Raw genomic sequence first — 21,539 nt, forward strand, 5'->3', positions numbered from 1 at the left:
CCAGGTACACCTAAAAATGAGTTGATGTTACCAAATAGGATCAGTTTCGCACCAAACAGCATACGCAGCTTGTGATAGACAAAACTAAGTGAAACAATAATGAACAAATCAGACACAATCTCTGCAATACTGCCACATGCCGTCTGGGTGGATGGTGTGAGACAATCAAGCTACTCAATTGAGGGGGTGGATGCAAAATCATCACATTCCTCAATGATGGAAGAGCCCTGCACAACAATAAAAAAGTTAAGGCTGAAACACTCAGGAGAGTGTTCAGACAGAAGTGCAAAGAGGTGACCAATTTTAATCTCCTGCAGACGGTATTTTTCAGATAATTTGATTCATTTTGTGTATTATCCACAAGCATCTGGAAGGATTGGATAATGCAAAGGCTGTGGGCCCTAATAACAGTCCATTCAAGCTGCTCCTGCTGGTTTGCAATATTGGCGCATACCTGACAATGTGGGAAACTATCCGGTGTGTCCTGTACAAACACAGATAAAACTTCGGACAATGAATGACTGCCCAATTGGTCTCATCCCTATTAGTAATAAAGTGATGAAGGATGTCATCTACAGTGGTATAAAGCAGCACTTCGTCAGCACCAAATTGCTCAGGGATGCTCAGTTTGGGATTTGACAGGGCCACTCACACCTGAGCTCTTTGAAACCTTGTTTTAAAGATCTACAACAAGAAAACATGCAGCTGATCCAAGAGATGAGGCGAGATTGACTGCGCTTAACATCATCATAATTACACTTGATCAAGTGTGGTACAAAAAATTAGTAGCAAAACTGGAGAAAATCGGCATCATGGAAACCTCTGCACTGGTTGAAGTTATACCTGGTACAAAGGAAGATTGTTGGCGTTGGTGGATAGCAGCCATCTGAGCTCCAGTTCCCCAGGGGAAGTATATCTGTGTAAGCATGTACATCAGAAATGGAAAGGCAAGGCCCTTTACTACTACGGGATGATCTGGTTGCTCCCTCGTTAGACAGAGACGACCGGTGGTAGATTAACTGTACGCTAAACTTGTCTCAAGTATGGGAGAGGTTGAGTAGTACAGTCCTTTACAGTCATCTTAGTCAGTGCAGGAACGGAACCCACACGTTTTGCATTAATCTCCACCACAAACTAGCTGTCTAACTGATTGAGCTAACCAGGTCCTCACTCCGATTGTTAGGTTTGATATCGTAATATTAGTCTGTTCACATATGTGAAGCTAAACATCTCTGAAGCAGGTGAAACTTGAGTTAAGTATCCTTGCTCAGCGGGAGGGACACTATCAGTGCTATATAAGAGTACTCTCTGTCCTGGACCCAACTGTCTTCAGCTGCTTCAGAAATGAAAATCCCTCCACTGTAAAGTCACAGGTCGGGGTGTCTGACAATGATTGGATAACTTTAAACGCCATTCGTGATTGTTCAGAAACTGAAGGCGACCTTATCCAAATGCAATAGGGCATGCAAAATATGCACACATACGCTTAAAAGTGACAAGTAACATTTGCATTACACATGTGCGAGACAACGATCAACTCGAACAATGCAGAATTGGACCATATCCTCTGACATTAAATGTCATCGCCATCACTGAACTCTCAACTATTAATATCCTGGGGATTACCGTTAACCGGAACTGGACTGATCATATAAATTCAATATCCATTCCTGTGAAGGGCTTATGCCTGAAACTGCACTCAATATCATCAAACCTGCACTTGACCAAGTGTGATGACACAGATTAGTAGCAAAACTGGAGAAAATCGGCATCACGGAAACCTGTGCACTGGTTGAAGTTATACCTGGTACAAAGGAAGATGGTTGGGCTTGGTGGACAGCAGCCATCTGAGCTCCAGTTCCCCAGGCAGGTGTATCTGTGAAAGCGTGTACATCAGAAATGGTAAGGTAAGGCACCATACTACGACGGGATGATGGGTTGCTCCCTCGTTAGACAGAGACGATCGATGATAGATAAACTGTACAGTAAGCTTTCCGCAAGTCAGCTGGATCTCGGTTGCTGCCGGACCTCCAGTGCTTTTCCAGCGCCTCACTTTTCGAACCATATAAATTCATTGGCCGGAAGAGTATGTTAGAGGCTCGGTATTCTGCAGCAACAACTTCCTTCAAGGTTGCCTAATGCCTCCACACCAGCTATAAGACACAAATTGAATGTGTGTGTGTTCAAATACACATTGCATCTGTGCAACTTCACCCCACATCCGCTGATATTCAGTACCAGCAAGGCCTGCCATCTACACGATGCTCTGCAGAAATATAACAACGTTCCTGATAAAGTAGCTCTTAAACCACGACCATCAACAAGTACAAAGGAAGAAGATCCGTGTGAGCACACCCACGTTCAAATTACGTTCCAAGCCACCCACCGTCCTGATTTGGAAATATATTGCTATTCCTTCAGTTCACTGTTTAACGTTCCTGCACGAATGCTGGTATAAATCTACCTACAACACATGGATTGTAGCAGTTCAATGTGTCAGCTCAGCTCCACCTTCTCAAGGACTACAAGGGATGGGCAATAAATACTGGCCTAATCTCATTCAATGAATTAATTAGAATGAAAAAATATTTTTGAAACCTACCCAATCCTGGAAAATGAGTTTTCAGTTTTGTGAGTGCAGGCTGGTTTGGTTCAATTAGTACCTTGTTTGTTGTGAACAGCTGAAGGGATATGCTGCTTGAAACACTCTGTCTTTCAGAGGCATGGCCGTATACCTAGCATCACACAGACACTGACATTTACAAACCACACTACTGAGCTGTGAGATAGGAAGAAACAATTGAAAATCTACACGTATCTGACTGGAGATTACTCGGACACTCAGTAATATTATTGCCACGAAAGTTGTTGTGGGGATATTCGCACGCACATTAGTACAAGGGAAAATAACTACACTTTCAAAGCCGTTGGACTTAATAATAATTTGGTCTTGGGAGTGGTAACAAGACTCATCATTTCAAAGGCACTGAGTGTGAGCTGTGCACTGTTTTCATCATATTGTTATCACAAAAGTGAACTGAAAAGAAGGGTGGATTTTGTTCATATCAGAAAATCGGGAAGTGAGACTTCGCAAACCATGTCGAACCAACAGTAAAAATACTTTGCTCTTAATGGTTAGAACATTTCAGCAGCGGGATTGAACCGAAACTGTAGTTTCAGTATACAGTAGGTTGAGAGTAGTGAGGTCAGAAATAATGTTCCAAGGTCGCAAGTGGGTACCGGCAAGGAAGACGTTGGTTGGAAGTGTGTCTACTTCAACGCCAAGAGCATCTGCAATAAGGTGAACATGCAGCATGGATTGGTGACTGGGATGTCGATGTTGTGGTCATTTCAGAGACATGGATTGAGCAGAATGAATGGTGCAGGTTCCACGATTCAGATGTTTGAGCAAGAATAAAGAAGATGGAAAAAGAGAGGGAGGTTTTGGCATTGTTATTAAAGGACCGTATTACGGTTGCAGAAAGGACGATTGAGGACTCGTCCACTGGCGAAGTATGGGCTGAGATTAGAAACAGGAAAGGAAGGCTCACACTGTTGGGAGTTATCTCAAGGCCTCCGAGATGTAGAAGAAAAGAAAAAAAAGAAGATGCTCGATAAGAGGGGGAGTGACAGGATAGTTGTAATGGGGAACTTTAACTTTCCAAATACTGACTGCAATTATACAATAGCTGAAAATGTGTTGCTGGAAAGGCGCAGCAGGTCAGGCAGCATCCATGGAGCAGGAGAATCGACGTTTCGGGCATGAGCCCTTCTTCAGGAATGAGGAAAGTGTGTCCAGCAGGCTAAGATACAAGGTAGGGAGGAGGGACTTGGGGGAGGGGCGTTGGAAATGCGATAGGTGGAAGAAGGTCAAGGTTAGGGTGATAGAGCGGAGTGGGGGTGGGGGCGGAGAGGTCAGGAAGAAGATTGTAGGTTAGGAAGGCGGTGCTGAGTTCGAGGGATCTGACTGAGACAAGGTGGGGGAAGGGCAAATGTGGAAACTGGAGAAATCCAAGTTCATTCCATGTGGTTGGAGGGTTCCCAGGCACAAGACGAGGCGCTTTTCCTCCAACCGTCGTGTTGCTATGGTCTGGCGATGGAGGCGTCCAAGGACCTGCATGTCCTTGGTGGAGTGGGAAGGGGAGTTGACGTGTTGAGCCACGGGGTTATTGGGTCGGTTGGTCTGGGTGTCCCAGAGCTGTTCTCTGAAACGTTCTGCAAGTAGGCGGCCTGTCTCCCCAATATAGAGGAGGCCACATCTGGTGCAGCGGATGCAGTAAATGATGTGTGTGGAGGTGCAGGTGAATTTGGGGCGGATATGGAAGGATCCCTTTGGGCCTTGGAGGGAAGTAAGGGGGGAGGTGTGGGCGCAAGTTTTGCATTTCTTGCGGTTGCAGGAGAAGTTGCCGGGAGTGGAGGTTGGGTTGTTGGGATGTGTGGACCTGACGAGGGAGTCACGGAGGGAGTGGTATTTTCGGAACGCTGATAGGGGAGGGGAGGGAAATATATCCCTGGTGGTGGGGTCCGTTTGGAAGTGGCGGAAATGACGACAGATGATACGATGTATATGGAAGTTGGTGGGGTGGTAAGTGAGGACCAGTGGGGTTCTGTCCTGATGGCGATTCGTGGGGCGGGGCTCAAGGGCGGAAAAGTGGGAAGTGGAGGAGATGCGGTGGAGGGCATCACGTCTGGGTGGAAATTGCGGTCTTTGAAGAAGGAGGCCATCTGGGTTGTACGGTATTGGATCTGGTCCTCCAGGAACCAGATGCGACGGAGCCAAAGGAATTGGGAATATGGGATGGCGTTTTTACAGGGGGCAGGGTGGGAGGAGGTGTTGTCTAGGTAGCTGTGGGAGTCGGTCAGTTTATAGTAAATGTCCATGTTGATTTAGTCGCCCGAGATAGAAATGGAAAGGTCTCGGAAGGGGAGGGAGGAGTCTGAGATGGTCCAGGTAAATTTGAGGTCGGGGTGGAAGGTGTTCGTAAAGTGGATGAACTGTTCAACCTCCTCGTGGGAGCACGAGGCAGCGCCGATACAGTCATCGATTTAGCAGAGGGAAAGATGGGAGGTGGTGCCAGTGTAGCTGCAGAAGATGGACTGTTCCACATTTTCCAACGAGGAGGCAGGCATAGCTGGGGCCCATGCAGGTGCCCATGGCTACTCCTTTGGTTTGCAGGAAGTGGGAGGATTGGAAAGAAAAGTTTTTCAGGGATTACAATAGTTCAAGCACTCCAGATGTGTCAGTATTTGTCAGATGTGTGCAGGAGGGTTTCCTGACACAGTATGTCGACAGGCCAACAAGGGGCGAAACCATATTAGATTTGGTACTGGTTAATGAAACCGGCCAGGTATGCATATGTAGGTAGATGAGCACTTTCGTGGTAGTTACTGCAATTCGGTTATGTTTACTTCAGCAATGGAAAGGGATAATTATATACCGCAGGACAAGAATTATGGCAAAGGCAATTACGATACGATTAGACAGGATTTCAAATGCGTAAGATGGGTAAGGAAATTGTGGGGGATGGGCATAATTAAAATGTGGACCTTATTCCAGCAATGTCCGTGATAAGTATGTACCTGTCAAGCAGAGAGGAAGTTGTTGAGTGAGAGCCGTGGTTTACTCAAGAATGAGATGCTCTTGTCAAGAGGAATAAGAAAGCTTATGTAAGGATGAGATGTGAAGGCTCATTTGGGGCTCTTGACAGTTAAAAGCTCACCAAGAAAACCCAAACAGTAACGTAAGAGAGCCGGGAGGGGACATGAGAAATCGTAGGCAGATAGGATCAAGGAAAACCAATGGCTTTCTATAGTTGCATCAGGAATAAAATAACAAAAAATAAAAATGGAACATGGAGCAATACATCGCAGAACAGGCCATTCGGCCCTCGATGACGTGCCGACTGTGAACTATTCTCAGCTCCTCCCTCCTACACTATCCCATCATTGTCCATGTGCTTATCTAAGGACTGTTTAAATCTCCGTAACATCAGCAGTTAGGGCATTCCACGCCCTCTCTGCATATAGAACCTGTCTCTGATATCTGTCTTAAATCTATCATTCCTCAATTTGTAGTTATGCCCCCTCGATCAAGCTGATGTCATCATCCTAGGAAATGACTAGACTAAGATGAGGGCCAATCAAGGATAGAAGTGAGAAGTTGTGCATGGAGTGTGAGAGATAGTGGAAGCGCTAAATTAATGTTTTTTCCATGACTTATCACACTGGTAAAAGACAATGTTCGAGAAGAACACCGAGATGCAGGCTATGAGAATAGATGGGATAGAGTTTCACAAGGGGGACGTGTTTTTGTTTTGGCTCTGGCCACAATGAAGCTTGAGTGGAAAGGCTAGCATCTAATGTAGGTTCAACTTTCACAGCGTGCCAGAAACAAGGCATGAGTTAAAGTCCACCAAGTCTCACTCAGTTTCAGGAAAACAATCATAGAATATTCCGAAGGCAGTTGAGGCTGAATCATTAAATACGTTCTAGTCTGAGGGAAGTATATTTTTAAGCAAATGTTATGGGGAAAATGCAGGAAAGCAGAATAGAAGATTATTAGAACAGATAACATCTGATTGAAATGAATTGAGCGGATGGGCACACTGTTGTTTCTCTGTCTTATGGCATCCTTTTTCCAATATATCAAACATTGACATGCAAACCTCCTGCTGACTCAACTCTCTCAGCTGATGGATCAGTGACCCTCGAAATGGAAAGGTAAAGCACCATATTCCAAGAGCTAGATAGGGTTACTCTCTTGTTATACAGAGATGAATGGTGATGGTTTAACTGGACAGTCATCATGACTCAACAAAGGGAGGTTTCAGTAGATCAGACCTTTGTAGTCACGTCAGTCAGTGCAGGAACGGAACACACACACTTTTGGCATTACTTTGCGTTGCAACAAAGCCGTCGAATTATTTAAGCTCAGCTAGTTAGGGTAGATTTTGTAAGATTAATCTGTTCTGATATGTAGTAACACACCGCTCGAACAGGTGTAACTTTATGCAATCTTCTTCGCTCAGAGAAAGGGACACTTTCAGTGAGTGCTTTCTGTCCTAGGCCAAACAATATTCAATTGTTTCATAAACGAGTATCCCTCCTCTGTGAAGTCAAAGGAAGGTGTGATCGCCAATGATTGGCTAATGCTCACGACTTGACAATGTTTGTCATTTCTCAGATATACATTTTGTGTAGGCGTGCGCTGGAAAGCGACAAGTAACATTTGCATTACACAGGTGCCAGTCAATGATCACCTCTAATAATAAAGATTTAGACCATATCCACTAACGTTCAATGGCATCACTATCACTGCACTTCCAAATAACAAGATTGTGGGGATTACTGTTCACCAGAACTAGACGAACTATATAAATGCATTCCTCATTATTGTGAAGGGTTTATGCCTGAAAAGTCGACTCTTCAGCGGCCTAGATGCTGCCTGACCAGCTGTCCTTTTGCAGCGCCACTCTTTTCGACTGATATAAATTCGTTGGCTACAAAAATATGTCGAAGGCAAGGAATCCCATTGACATCGTTTTCCTCGCGATTTCCGATGACTGTCCACCACTTATAAGACATACGTTGAATGTGTGCGCGATGAAATGCCCTCCATTTCACTCTCTGACTGCAGCCTCACACAACATACACTGGCACTCAGTAGTAGCAATGCCTGCCATCTACACTGTGCTTTGCAGAAATTTACCAAGGCTCCTTACAAAGTACCTTTAAAACCAGGACCATCAAGAAGGACAAGGGCAGCTACATGGGAACAACACCATATTTATGTTCCGTTCCAAAACATCACCATACTTATGTGGAAGTTACTGTCTCTCCAGTGTCACTATTTCTTGTTCCCTCCCCAACAGCAATGTAAGTTTACCTGCAGCACATGAATTGTAGCGATTCAATGTTGCAGCTCACCACCGCTTTCTCAAGGTCAATAAGACACTGGCGCAATCATATTTCAGGGGTAAGTTAGAATGAACATATTCTCCAACCAGGCCCAGTGCTGGACACGGAGGTTTGTGTTTTGTGAGCAGAGGTTGGTTGGGTCCTGTGAACAACTGAAGATATATGCTGTTTTAAACAAACTGTCAGACTTTAATAGGCATATCTTATATACATCGCATCACACAGATACTGATATTCATACACCATATTACTGTACTGTGAAATGGGCAGAAGCAATTGAAAATGTATTCATATCTGTTGTAGAATGTTGAGACACACAGAAATACTGTTGCTATGAATATGATTGTGTGTGAATATTAGCACACAATATTAGTACAAGGGAAAATTACTGCATGTTGCGAAAGTCATAACACTTAATATTAATTTGCTCTTGGGGACAGTAATGAGACTCATCATTTAAAAGTCCCTTACTGTGCTTTGTGCACTGTTTTTATTATATTGTTTACATAAAAGTTAACTGAATAAATGAGTGGATATTGTGCTTATTGAGCAATCGAAAAGTGGGTATTATCCAATAATGTCGGACCTTCAGCGAAGAGATTTTGCTGTTAATAGTTGGAGCAATGCTGAAAACACTGACATAGAAATCGCTAGATTTTGTCACACACAAGGACGTTGGGCTGGGTCATGCTGGCCATCAACTTAGATGCACATTTCTGTTTGGCTACTGACGTTGTGGAGCTGATATACACGCTATAGGATTTATGAGGGATTCAGTGCAGGATACCATATGCTACAGGAGTTTATCATCTTTATATCATCTCCATTCAGCATCTCGTCCAAGATCGGAACTACAGAGTTTAGGTGAAACATCACAACAAATAAACTTGCAATATGTACTTGTTTTGAGGTGATTTTTAGAAGTGTTTAAAGTGCTAGTCCTTTGGCCAGTCTGCCCCACGCATTCTCCTGTTCTTCTAGTATGTCTCTAAATGGTCAGTTGTGACGTTTTGTGCAAATAACTGTCCAGATCCAGTTTGAAAACTCTCTGGACAGACTTCCCAAATGGATTTGGACTTAGTAGGGAGGCCCAGTTGTACGATGACTGAATTCATACTTCTCTCAAGATCATTTTCAGCAGTTTTGCTGCCTGTAAGATAGTGTGTTCACTGATCAGAACATGAATCAGCTGTTTACGACAGTCACTGAATAATGAAAATTTTAAGTGTGCACTCTGGTAATTTAATTATTGTTCACTTCAATTGTTTTCAACTGAACAACAATGGTGTTTGCTTTATTTTAAAATATGTGAGAAATAATGTGATATTAACTCTTCACTGTACAAAATATACAAAGTGTAAATGTGACCTGCTGTATATTTCCCATAGACCAATCAAGCAACAGTCAGATATTGTCTGTAATGATTCTGCAGGTTTCTATGACCAACACTATGTTTTAGGCATCGTCACCACCCTCACTGCGAGGTTCTGTCCACTGATAGGCCAGAGCGAGGCGGGGGAGGGGGGAGCGCGGGAAAGCTCATTGGTATATAATCAAAAAAGTACTCAGCATGGATGCTGTATTCGGTGGCCACTACCCTGCTGTGCAGCTGGTTATGAGGGAATCAATAAAAGGGAAATATATAATTGACTACATCATCAGCATTCCGCCTGCTGCAGATACACCTCTCCATTTTCTATATTAGTAAGAATGGGCACTGCCCAGGCCTTCTGAGGAGGAATGGCCATCTTCACATTTTGTCGAACACAAAATAATATGACGGAACTTGTGTGCTGAATGGGACACACGTCAAACAGATTGAGCAACTAATGACGATGTGTCCGTGGTGTGCAGTGGACCATCAGCAACATCAGAAACATATTCTGTACAAGTCATACATTCTGTGACTTCATGGCCCAGCATTTTGCCCACTCTACAGTAACCATCAATCCCCCTGGGATCCACCCTGTGTCAATGATGAGTGCAGAAGTACATGCCAGGAACAGCACAAGCCAAACCTAGATATGAGGGGACAGTCTGGAGAAACTCTTATTGTCTTCCGCTGCAAGAGAGACTGACTTGCATGATAAACAGCATAAGCAGCAAGTGCTCAACAGCCCTCAGTGATCCCACAATCAATGGTTCAGATCTATCTCTGCGGTCCTCCAACGTGGTGTCTCAAAGATAGTGTACACTGAAAGCGACCTTTGGAGGAGAACGCTACTCTCCAACAATGCAATCCCCAGTTGTGTGGGTGCACAGCACATCGGGACAAAATAAAACTACTGAATTTGTAACAACATTCAGCATGAAGCGCTGAGCAGATGATCAATTTCAACCTCCTTCAGTGGGCACTAGCATCATATAGCTTTATTCCTGATGAAGGGCTTTTGCCACAACGTCGATTTTGCTGCTTCTCAGATGCAGCCTGAACTGATGTGAGCTTCCTGCAACACTAATCCAAATTCTGGTTTCCAACATCTGCAGTCATTGTTTTTACCTAAAATTATATACCTCAATGTTCAGAAAACTCGATTCACTCCACACAATGTCAAGAAATAGCTGGAGACACTGAAAACTGTGAGTCAACTCCGGAGACTGCCACTTTATTAGCCTAGCTGTTCCAATCCAGCATGAACACTGAAAACTGCAAACATTATGATAAGCTGCCCAAGTATATCCTGTAAGCAAAACGCATGGCATTTGCATTGCACTCAGTCACTGATCCAACGGTACACGGTCGACCTTGTAAATGTGAAGGAAGTGTCAGTAATAATCTGATCAATCAGCAATAATCTGCTTATTGTCATACAGTCAGTGTCTCGTCAGGCTTACTCATCTCCTGACCCCTTGTAAGCTCAGTTCAGATAGTGGAATTCTAAAGGGGCACTGCGAGCATTTGCTCCAAAAATCGAGGCAACATTTAACAGTGTGTGATAATAGATACCCGAATAAAATTACAGTTATTCGGAATCTGAGGGAAACATTTTTCTGGTTGGAATTATCAGCAGCAAAAAGGAAAAAAAAAGATTGTTCTGATGATCAGTAATTAGAACTGCAGAAGGCCTCTGCACCCATTTCTCGGAAAAGAGAGAACATGGAACATAAGAATACATTACAGGCCCCTTGGCACTCGATTTCGCGCCGACCTGTGAAACCAATCAGAAGCTCAATTAACCTACACAATTCCATTGTCATTCTTATCTTTATCCAATGACTATTTAATAGTCTTAAATTTGGCGAGGGTATTACTGTTACAGGCAGGGCGTGGAACATCCCGACCAGTCGCTGAGTAAGGAGACTGCCTTTGACACCTGTCCTTTCTCGATCAGTCCTCAATTTAAAGCTATGTCTCCACGTGCGAGCCATCACCATCCGAGGGGAAAAAAGGGTCTCACTGTCCACTCCATCTAATGCTCTGATTATCTCATATGTCTCTGATATTTCCTCTCATGTCTGTGTCACACTCCAGTTCCTTAACTGCATTCAAAACCCAGCTCTCCCGTTTCTCATGATTCTGCTCTTCAATGTTTTCACCTCTCGACCTTCTTCTCTTTAATGAGGACAGCCTGACGTCGCTCAGTCTTTCCTCACAATGCAAATTAGTTTTTAAACTTAAAAAGCTTCTTCAAGTAGAACAAGTAGAAAAGAGATATCTACAAAATTCCATGCAAGGACTGCCCCAAACACTACATAGGACAAACAGGAAGAAAGTTAGCCACCAGGATACACGATCACCAGCTAGCAACAAAACGACACGACTCTCTCTCCCTCGTAGGCCTACACACGGATGAAAGTAGCCACCATTTCGACTGGGACAACACATCTATCCTGGGACAGGCTAAGCAAAAGCATGCCAGAGAATTCCTAGAGGCCTGACACTCCAACCACAACGCCATAAACAAACACATAGATCTAGATGCCATCTCTCAACCCCTCAGAAAACGAACAGGAAATGGCATCACCACAAACCCCAGGAACCCCATCCAGGAGAAAGATAAAAAAAGAAAGCAGGACACAACAGCTTCGCTTCACTTGGAGGTCGTCATTGATGATGTTACCGAACCAGGTAATGAAACGTCTGGATATCAAACCTACAGCTCAGCGAGCAAACCTACACCCTAAACCTCAACCTGAGCTACAAACCTTCACAAACCTTACATGACATGGAAACATTTACAGAGTTGGGCTGAGTAGCGGCAGTTGAAATTCAATCTGTATTAATGCTAATGATTCATTGAGGAAGGACGAATTTGAAATTTGAATACAGGGTGAAAGGCAGTGCGAAGGAACAGCCGCATCTTGGGATCCATGTACTGAGATCCCTCAAACTTTTCATTCAAGTTGATGTAGTTGGTAAGAAGACATTTATTTTCCTTTCATTAGCAAGGCGATTGAGTATAAGAGCCGCGAGCTTTTGCTGCAGCTCTGCATAATCTGGTCAGACCACTCTTGTAATATTGTGCCCAGTTCTAAACGCCTCATTATAGGAAAGATTCAGATGATTTAGAGAGGATGTTGCTTGGATTGGACGGCTCGTCTGACGAATTGACAGTGAGTGAGCTCGGGCTTTTCACACTGGAGCGAAGAAAGAAGAGAGGTGACTTGATAGAAGCAGTGGAAGGGACAGATAGAGGAGAGAGACAGAGTTTTTTCTGGGCTGAAATGGCTGTCACGAAATGTCATAAATTTAAATTGATTGAGGGAAGATGTCAGAGGTAGGTTCTTTACGCAGAGATGTATGAGTTGGTGGAATGCGTTGCCAGCAGTCTGAGAAAACTCAGAGAAACTAGGAACATTTCAGCGACTGCTGAACAAGCACATGAATGGTAATAAACTGAGGGATGTGTAGTAAGCTTGACCTCAGATGAAATTAAATGTTCGGCACAACACCGTGGGATGAAGGGCCTGTACTTTGCTCTGCTGTTCTATGCTCTATGTTCTGTATTTTAACTTTTTTTCTCGAAGTGTGTGAAACTGGAAAAGCATAGCTGATCAGGCAGCATCGGAGAAACAGAAAAATCGACATTTCTGGCACAAGACCTTCTTTTAAAAAGTTTCATTCATCAGGAATGAAGGGCGTATGGCCACAAAATCGATTCTCCTGGTCCTCTGATGCTGTCTGACCGGCTATGCTTTTCCAGCGACACACACTTCGACTCCGATCTCCAACGTATACAGTGCTCACTTTCTTGCAAGTTGATTTTCGTTTCAAAAAGAGATGTGAAGTGATTTTCCATTTCATTTTTTGCTACAGTTGTGCAGACCACTCGGCCCCAAGCAAAACAGAATTTATTTAAAAACTACAGCTAAAACACGAAAAAAGAATGCAAATGTAAATTAGAATAACCTGACTAATAGAAAACCCAGCAGACTCGATGCATGAACTTAACCAAGGATCTTTACCAATTCTCGCAATATAAATATACACTTTGATAAAAGATGAATTCAGACACTATTACTTACAAGTAGTGGAAACCTCAGGGAAAACATTTACCCAAAAATCATCTGCTGTAGCATGGAACCTTCTTTCAATGCATTGCAGCAGCTTCTCTGCCAAAACTCAACCAAACTAGACAAAATTGTAAACTGGGAGAACTGGCTACTCCTCTGCCATTGTAGATTTGCATATATTGGCACCTCTCCCTTTACGAACTCTCTAGAGCAAAAAAGAAAGGGATAAATTAACTTTATTAAAGGGGCAGAAGCATCACACCTCAATGATCCAATGCAAATTTAAAAATGTTTTTATATTGGCTCGCTATTCTTTATTTTTCTTGGGAATGTGGAACCGTCTGGTTCACCCCATCAAATCAGATTGATCGTCATTAAATTCTTTCTAAGGCGTAGAATAAATTACAAATGGAGCAGAAGCAATAGAACCTCAGCAGGACATTTCACTTTCTCTCCTGTTTATCATTTAAGTAGAATCACGGCCGAAAATTTGCAGTATTCTACGTTCAAAATAAATCCAGGAAACCAGCCTTTTTTTTGTTTATTATTCACAACGAGTGGAGTCGACCAACATTTTTTTTTTTTCAATATTTGCACCAGAGGAAGAGGGTTCTAAGCTCACTTTTTTGATCATAACTGCCATTCCTATGTATGAGCACCAACGAGATTGCTTGGAAGGGTTTTTCAGTAGTTTGACTGAATGATTGGTGATGCAGTTCCACTTCAGAAGAAACGTGTCGAGGAATTTGCGAGTGCTGGTGTTTCCATGGGTGCACTATCATTGACATTCTAAATGCTAACGTTTCAGAAAGTGATGTCAGAAGACACTAATGAGTGAAGTTAGAGCAAAGAAACATGGAAACTGGAGGTTGCATTAGTCCACAGTCGACTCAAGCATGCTCAGCCATTCATTATGACCGTGACTGATCTTGCATATCAACGCCATAATTCCACATTTATTCCAAACATCTTGATGAACTTAGTCGTGTTTTCCTTCAGAGAATGCATGTATGGGTTACGTTTTTAAATATACCAGTGAACTTAATATGATAGCCTGGTGTTGTAGAAAAGTTCAGAGTGACTGAAAATATATTAAGTCTTCACTGAAATGGCAGACCGCATATTCTGAAATTCGAAGCACTGGAATAGATTCTCCAATCATGGGGAACTTTCTTCCTGGATCTAGTCAGTCGATACCTGCCTTGGTTTTTATACTTTGCTTTCAGAACGTTTTCATTCTTCTCACCTCCGTCCTGGACAAACCTGTACACATACAAAATACCATCAACCTCAATGTCACCTGATTGAATCTGCACTTGGGCATACTTATTTAATTTAAAACGTGTACACTTGCTGCATATGCATATTGTGGAACGTTAATCAGATTATCAAACTATTTAAAGTTCACAATGTCAAAGAGTTTGCATGAAAAGATTTTGCACCAGAGTTCACGAGCGGCGGTGACATCAACTCACATGAGGCACTCTAATATACATTTAAAAAGAACAAAAAAACGAAGTAAACGGGTAAGCGATCTAGAAATATGAAAGAAGATTTCATAAACTTTATTTTTGACATATAACCAAGGTAAGGGAAAGTTTAGTGTAGACATTGGACCATTGGAAAATGACACGAGAAGAGTAGTGTTATGAACAAGAAACGGTGAAGGACCTGAATCAATACTTTTCATCAGCCTTCATGGTGGAAAGTTAGCATACCAGAAAGGATCGATAGTCAGGGGACAGTGATAAGTGTAGTGAACATCACTAAGATGAAGGTGGTCGGGAAACTGAAAGTTCTGAACGTAGATAAATCACCTGGACCGAAGTGATCCAATCCAAGGTTCTGATAGACATAGCTGTCGAGATATTCGAGGTACTATTGTTGACCTTTTGGCAAACAATGAGTTCTGGAGGTACCAGTGGCCAAGAAAATGAATAGCATCACATCCCTGTTCAGGAAGGAAGTGAGGCAGAAGATGGGAAATTGTTGTTAGGTTAGCCTGGCGTCGTCCCCTGTAAGATTATAAAGTCAATTGTGAAAGGTGAGATTGCAGATTACATTGAAATGTGTCGTAAAATAGGGTTTGAGAGAGAATAGCTTTTTCAAGGGAAGTTCATGCCTGATAAATCTGTTGGGAAAACTTTGACGTCATAACAATCAAATTAGACAAAGGAGAGCCAGTGTTCACAAACTTTCTTTGAGAACATGGACCACACAGAAGTCTGTCAAATTTAAAGAAAAAGCCAATGGTACAAGGAACTGGATTGGCTGAATGGCAGAAGGCAGAGACTGGTCAAAATGGTTCTCATTTCAGAATGGCTATCAGTGAGTAGTGGAATTCCACAGTGTCAGTGTCAGAACTCCAACTTTGCAAATTGTATCTTGATGATCTGAGCACAGCACCAACAGTATTGCTGCTCAGTTTGCAGATTGCACATTCATGCTTGGAATGTCAAGGAATTTTGGGGAAGCGGGAGGCTGAAGTACACGTGGACACGTGGATAATAGGTAAAGAATTGATGGATGTAAAACACTGCAGGAAAACATGGACTTGTGCATTTTGCTAGAAAGAATAGATGTTCGGACGATTTCGTCAACTGGGACAGGTTTTGGAAACGTGAAGTGTAAATGGACTGAAGAGTTCTACTTCAAGATTATCTTACTATAACATCCAAGTTCAGTTCTGTGTTACGGAGGCAAACACTATTTTGACATTCATTTCTCAAAAGGCTCAGTTACAAGAATAGGAATGCACTGCTCAGATTGTATAAATCTTTGATCACGTATATTTGGAAACATATGAGCAGTTTTGCTCTCTATAATTTGGGAAGGATATGCTGTCTTTGTTTGGTGGGTGGATTCAGAAGGCAATTACGATATTGATCCCGGGAATGAAATGTTTGTCATGTGAGGAGTGGTAGGGTTTGTACATCAAGGAATTTAGCGGGATGAAGGGAAATCTCATTGAAATTTACAGAATTCTGAGAAGTCTGAAGAGGGTGGATTTGAAGAAAACATTTTTGCTCTTAGGAGGAACAGTGACCCATTGGCAGAGTCTCGGCGTGAAGGGAAGAAACTTAAGAAATGACTGAACGACATTTACCATTTGCTTCTGGTCAGTGAACATGTGGAACACATTTCCATAGTAGGCTGCACAGGCTAAGTGTGCCTAAGTTACAGACATAAATGCGCCGGATTAGTTTGGGGATCAGACATGAAATGGACAAAGCAGGAGGACCAGGTTGTGAAACATATCACGATGATCTAATAGTGGAGCAGATTGAGTGGGCCAAATGAACTAATTCGCATCATGTATCTTATGGTCCAAACCGCTACTTCTGTGCTGTACTCGTTCCAAACATTATCATGCGTTCGCCTCAGCATTGGTTCCTGGATTTCATAATTGCCTCTTCGCCCCCCTCACTATACGATGCTGTGGTGATCTCATTTTGTTACTTTTGAATAATCGTTTTGCTTTACCAAGTTGTTTCCAACTGTTTAACTGCAAATCTAAACAATAAGGTAACGTCAGCGATCAAATAAATACACGACTTAATCTGACGTTTTAGCTGCCAAAAACATGAGGAACCTGGCTGAAATAATGAGAAGAGATTGTATTCGAAATACTACTCATCGTCGTTATCTGCTATCAGCCACTTCGGTGGGCATACTCAGCGTGATTATGGGGAAAGAGAGCCACTGAAATAAATATAATAGAACCCTTCCTTTGTCAATGCTTCAAATGTAAAACAATGTTTTTTTTACTGTTTGTTCATTGATCTAAAATTGATAGCATGATGCAGTTTAATTGCTCCCCTGGAGACTGTCAGATAAAATAAATGAAGGTAACTTTGAATCTTTTACAAAATTAAACAGCTCAAATTCGAAAAGTGTGTTACTTTCGAATGGTCATGCATGGGCCATTGAAAGGGCTCTTCTATGCCATTTCCTATCCCATTGTTGCCGTTGTTGGAATCCCAGGTAAGAAATGAATTGCAAAGAAAGAACATAGTTATTTGGAAATCTTCACAAAAGTTCTTTTTTTCCCTTTCCCATTTTGCTAAGGTTCACCCCCCTGTAAATATAAGGGATATAAACCAGGAACATATAGAGTGTATTGCCATTTTGTTTATTGCACGTTTTGCACCATTAAGGAGAGTTTTAGTGCATTATTTGAACTTATATCATCGAGCAACGCAAGATTATATTCAATGATTTATATAACACATTTCTGTTAATAGATTGTGCAAATATGAATTAATGAATAGCATTGCCTGAACAGTAACCTGTTGTATTATTCAGAATTAAATTTAACTTTAAACCAAAATAGATTCCAGAAATTTAATGACATATGTGCTTGCAGTTTAGTCAGGTGGTAAAGTGCATTTTCCTGCACTGAGCTTAATACATCCACGCTGATAAAGAAGATCAGCCATGAAGTTGTTGAAAGGTACGGTGGAATGGCTGAATCTATTACCGTATACATTTCTGCAGGTTACACATTGTGTTGGATATAATGAAATCAACAGTTGTGTGCAGGGATTGAAATACAAGTCTGCAATCCTGTCTCATTGAGTACTGAAAATGTGTTGCTGGAGAAGCGCAGCAGGTCAGGCAGCACCCAGGGAACAGGAGAATCGACGTTTCGGGCATAAGCCCTTCTTCAGGAATGAGGAAAGTTTGTCCAGCAGGCTAAGATAAAAGGTAGGGAGGAGGGACTTGGGGGAGGGAATAGGTGGAAAGAGGTCAAGGTGAGGGTGATAGGTCATACTGGGGTGGGGGCGGAGAGGTCAGGATGAAGATTGCAGGTTAGGAAGGCGGTGCTGAATTCGATGGATTTGACTGAGACATGATGGGGGAGGGGAAATGAGGAAACTGGTGAAATCCGAGTTCATCCCTTGTGGTTGGAGGGTTCCTAGGCGGAAGATGAGGCGCTCCTCCTCCAACCGTCGTGTTGTTGTGGTCTGGCGATGGAGGAGTCCAAAGACCTGCATATCCTGGGAGTTGAAGTGTTGGGCCACAGGGTGGTTGAGTTGGTTGGTCCGGGTGTCCCAGAGGTGTTCTCTGAAATGCTCCGCAAGTAGGCGGCCTGTCTCCCCAATATAGAGGAGGCCACCTCGGGTGCAGAGGATGCAATAGATGATGTGTGTGGAGGTGCAGGTGAATTTGTGGCGGATATGGAAGTTATCTCATTGAGTAGTTAATTACGTAAGCTGCAACGGATCAACTACCTTGAATAGTGTAACTAATTAATATTTGATACTTTTTGCAGAGGTGAATTAAAATAAAATGGAATTTGTTTCATTAAGGATTTTGGCTTTTCGTTTGCATTTGGCATTCATCTTGCAAAGTTGTGTTAGTTATTCATCAGTAAGCGAGTTGACGGATTTCTTTCACCTCTTGCTCATACATCTGAACATGGAGTTGCTTTAGTTTGCACATACTGCAATAGTTGAAACTTTATTGCTGGAACAGCACAGCAGGTCAGGCAGCATCCAGGGAACAGGAGATTCGACGTTTCGGGCACAGGCCCTTCTTCAGGAATGCGGAAGGGCCTGAGCCCGAAACGTCGAATCTCCTGTTCCCTGGATGCTGCCTGAGCTGCTGTGCTGTTCCAGCAATAAAGTTTCAACTTTGATCTCCAGCATCTGCAGACCTCACTTTCTCCTCGAAGATTTCAACATACTGCAATATGAATGTTGTGGTATACAAATGAAGTTTCGTAAACAGGTTTTACACAAAGAGAAACTGGAGAAGAATAAGAAGATGGTGGACTTGAAAGGGTCCAGAAAATATTTGCAAGGATGTTGTCAGGGTTGGAGGATTTTAGCTCTCGGGAGAGACTGACGGGTTTGGGGCTGTTTTCGCCCGGACGTCAGAGTCTGTGGGGTGACCTTATACAAGATTGCAATATTATGAGAGACATGGATAGGATAAATAGACAAAATCTTTTGTCTGTGTTTGGGGAGTCCTGAAGTAGATGGCATAGGTTTAGGGTGAGAGGGGAACGTTATAACAGACACCTAAGGGGCAACTTTTTTCACACAGAGGACGGTACATGTATGGAATGAGCTGTCAGAGGAAGTGGTGGAGGCTGGTACAATAAGAACACTTAAAAGGCATTTGGATGGGCAGATGAATAGGAAGGGTTTGGAGGGATATGAGCCGGGTGCCGGAAGGTTTTATGAGATTGGGTTGGGATATCTAGTCGGCATGGATGGGTTGGACCGAAGGGTCTGTTTCCATGCTTTGCATCTCTATGACTTTATGACTTTAAGTTTGGATATGAGGAGTGATATACAGAAGGAGGGAGAAAGTGCGCTTTGAAAAAGGAATTCAATTTCGACAATTGAGGCATTAACGTCACATCTGGAATGTTAAATACCATAATTATACAAGAGGGTATAATTGGAGAAAAAATGACATCTCAGATAATAATGGGAAACTGAACGGTCACAAGTAGCAAAACGAAAGTGAACAATGAAATTATTTACTGAAGATAATAAATTGCCACCTGTGGTGTTAATTTGTAAGTTAGCAGAGGCCTAATACACAATGTTTGAGATGTCAATTGTGGATACTTCTGACTATTCTACTCACAGTTACCTATGAACGTTGGTTAGCCCGCGTCTGAAGGTTCCACTGTCGTGGATCAGAAGGGTTTCAGTGTCAGATAGGGCGAGGTAGTATATGTTCCTTGCAGTCCACCAGTTGACATCTAGGTAATGCCATTCTTTATACTTGGTATTTCAACAAACTATTTAACTTTTTTGTCCAGCACAGCCAATTTGGTAGCAATTGCAATTCTGTTCCGAGGGCGGTGTGGACTCTCCAGGTGCATCAATTACTAGTTGATGGCCATAGCGATGACAGATTTCCTTGTTATTGTCACCGGATGCATACTTAACCGAATCAGCCGCATTTACTTTAGCTACAGTGTTCTGTCTACCACCCCCATATGCAGACTGACTACAATTCTGGTCTGCTGCAGCCGGGATGGCTCCGTCTGGCTAACTGCAGCCTTCACCATCGACCGTTTTGTGTTCATTTGCTTGCAGAGCCTGAAGATCAGATACTGCACCGAGAAAACCGCGGTGCTCATCATAGGAATGATCTGCGTCCTATGTTGTGTTAAAAATTTCCCTTTGTACATCATCTACAGACCCTTCTCCATCCTGGATGGGGTCGCCTGGTTCTGTGGTATAAAGTCTATATTTTATACGTTACCAATCTGGCAGGCCTACGACTGGATGGATCACATCTTAACTCCCTTTCTCCCATTTCTCCTCATCCTGCTACTCAATGTCCTGACCGTAAAATACATCATCACAGCCAGCAAATCCCGTAGGAAACTTGTCAGTGCTGAACATGGCATTGATCCAAAGATGTAAAACCGTAAAAGATCCATCGTCCTGCTCTTTGCCATTTCCCTCAGCTTCCTGCTGTTGTGGGCCACCGAAGTTGGACATTTCCTGTACTTGCGTATTAAAGGTGATGCATACTTCAACAACGAGAATTTCAAAGACTTAACCTACGTCCTGCAAGAGACAACGAACTTGTTTCAATTACTCAATTCCTGCAAGAATGTATTCATCTATGAGGTATCCCAGAACAAGTTCCGTAAAGAGTCCAAGAAGGTGTTGCTGTGTCCTTTTGCTGTGCTCATAAAATGCTGTGAAAAATAAAATTTTCATAAAGCAAGGAGTTCGCTCTCAATTTATTTACCGCATCATGTCCCACTCTCAATCTAATTCAGCAAGTGACGGATTGTAGTTACAACAACTAAGAAATATACGGCACAAAATTCTATGACCACACATTTGCACTGAAGCAATGTTAATGTATTATTGATGCTTTTTTTCAGATATGATTACAGTCTAATTCTAATTTGTGGGACAGAATGTAAATATCCTACTGTCACTGACGCAAATCAGAACAGAAAGTGTTGGCTCAGTCGCTCTGGGTTTTAAACTGCCCAGAATTCAAGACCACTCAGAGCAGTTTTCTGACTATAGGTTTTAACTACTTTTCTACAGTCCTACTGTGAACATATATCCTGCCACGTTTATTTGTTTCACATGACCAAAATGCTTAAATCTGAAAATTTGTTGCTGTAAAAGCGCAGCAGGTCAGGCAGCATCCAGGGAACAGGAGAATCGACGTTT

The 21,539-nt window shown here is 42.7% G+C and overlaps 1 pseudogene; it reads left to right on the plus strand.

Moving 5' to 3' along the window:
- The first annotated feature begins 17,285 nt into the window (after window positions 1-17,285).
- Window positions 17,286-21,059, plus strand: LOC148147048 (putative G protein-coupled receptor 139; annotated as a pseudogene).
- Window positions 21,060-21,539: the final 480 nt, after the last annotated feature.

Source organism: Chiloscyllium plagiosum, unplaced genomic scaffold, assembly GCF_037043375.1.
Source record: "Chiloscyllium plagiosum isolate Xiang-an unplaced genomic scaffold, Cpla_swu_hap1 HiC_scaffold_18, whole genome shotgun sequence".
Taxonomy (NCBI): Eukaryota; Metazoa; Chordata; class Chondrichthyes; order Orectolobiformes; family Hemiscylliidae; genus Chiloscyllium; species Chiloscyllium plagiosum.